General features: G+C 35.4%; 1 pseudogene; it reads left to right on the top strand.

Moving 5' to 3' along the window:
- The first annotated feature begins 581 nt into the window (after positions 1–581).
- Positions 582–1,526, top strand: LOC138983955 (olfactory receptor 5AL1-like; annotated as a pseudogene).
- The last annotated feature ends 340 nt before the right edge of the window (positions 1,527–1,866 follow it).

Below are 1,866 nucleotides of genomic sequence, written 5' to 3'. Positions count from 1 at the left end.
ATTTCCACACAAATTGTGAAATTATTTGTTCTAGTTCTGTGAAAAATACTGTTGGTAGCTTATAGGGATTGCATTGAATATATAGATTGCTTTGTGTAGTGTACTCATTTTCACTATATTGATTCTTCTGATCCACAAATGGGTATATTTCTCCATCTATTAGTGTCCTCTTTGATTTCTTTCACCAGTGTTTTATAGTTTTCTATATATAGGTTTTTTGTTTCTTAAAATATTTCAATAATTAAAATAAATTGTGCTCAAGTAACTCTGTATTTATTTTCTTTTATTAAAAATAGATAAGAAATTATTCAATTATGCTAGATATTAAATAAAATGTCATATTTCTATCTTCCAAACCCCACAGAGTTCCATACTTTGGAAATTCTGCAGAGAAAAAAATCACTTCATTCTGAAACCAGAATTTCCATGGAGAGTCTCCTCTGAATGTGTCCAACATAAGATCAGGGAGGATCAGAATCAGTTCCCAACATCTGCTTGTTTATCTCTAAGGGAGACAAGAATACTCAGACTGTGTGCTCTAGGGGATTTTATTGTAAAAAAAAAAAAATCAAATCTCTACTATAGCAAAAGCCCATTACTCTGTAGTGTCTGAGTTTATCCTCTTGGGACTCACAGATAATTCAGAACTTCAAGCCATTCTCTTTGGCGTATTTCTAGGAATCTATTTAGCTAGTGTCCTTGGTAATCTTGGTTTGATTGTACTAGTACGGGTCAGCCTGCAGCTTAACACACCCATGTTTGTTTGTTTTTTTTTCCTCAGCCATCTGGCTTTTATTGATTTTTCTTTTACTTCATCTGTCACCCCAAACACCTTGGTGAATTTTCTGTGTGAAGTTAAAAGTATAACATTTTATGAATGTGCCATTCAGATGTGTTGCTTCATCACATTTGTAGTTTGTGAACAGTATTTGCTCTCAGTCATGGCCTATGACAGGTATGTTGCCATTTGCAACCCTTTATGCCATCCTCATGCCTAAAAAACTCTTCAATCAGGTCATTGCTAACACATATATTTATGGAGTCGTTGTGAGTCTTGCACAGATAGTCGCAACATTCCTCTTATCTTTCTGTGGTTCCAATAGAGTCAACCACTTCTACTGTGATGATGTTCCCTTGGCTGCACTGGCTTACTCTGACACTCACGTTAAAGAGCTGATGCTGTTAACCATTGCTGGGTTCAACACTCTTTGCTCTCTACTGATGGTGATCATTTCTCATATCTTCATCCTCTTTGCCATTCTTAGGATCCGTTCTTCTGAAGGGAGCCAAGAAGCCTTTCTATTTGTGTTTCTCATTTCACCTTCATCACCATATTTTATGCAACAGTCATTTTTATGTACCTCCTGCCCATTTCAAGCCATTCTCTGAATACAGATAAATTTGCTTCAGTATTCTGTGTGGTAGTGATTCCCATGTTAAACCCATTGATTTATAGCTTGAGAAATCAGGAAGTAAAGAATGCACTGAAGAGAATTATAGAAAAGTTCCGTTTGGCTATCAAATAACTGAAAAATCAAGGACAGGGAGGAATCAGAGGACTTGGAGTTGTGGCTTATCTAGAGTCAAAATGCTGATAAATGATAGGGTCAAATTCCTCACTGTCAGTGTTCATATTTATTCAATATGTCTTACCCACTGTTTCATTCTTGGTGATTTACACGTGAAAGGCATTTTGTAAATTTAGAGGTGTTAAATTTTAAAAGGAAAAAGAGACAGACAAACAAGGAAAGACAGAGACAGAAACAGATAGAGATATCTTACCCTGTTTGAACAGACATCTTTAAAATTAAAGAAATGGAACATCAGGCATAATGACTTTATCTGAATTCTTTCTCATATGGGTCA

Source organism: Bos mutus, chromosome 19 (genome assembly GCF_027580195.1).
Source record: "Bos mutus isolate GX-2022 chromosome 19, NWIPB_WYAK_1.1, whole genome shotgun sequence".
Lineage (NCBI taxonomy): Eukaryota > Metazoa > Chordata > Mammalia > Artiodactyla > Bovidae > Bos > Bos mutus.
The sequence above is the reverse complement of the archived record's forward strand: the minus strand, read 5'-3'. Positions and strand labels throughout refer to the sequence as shown.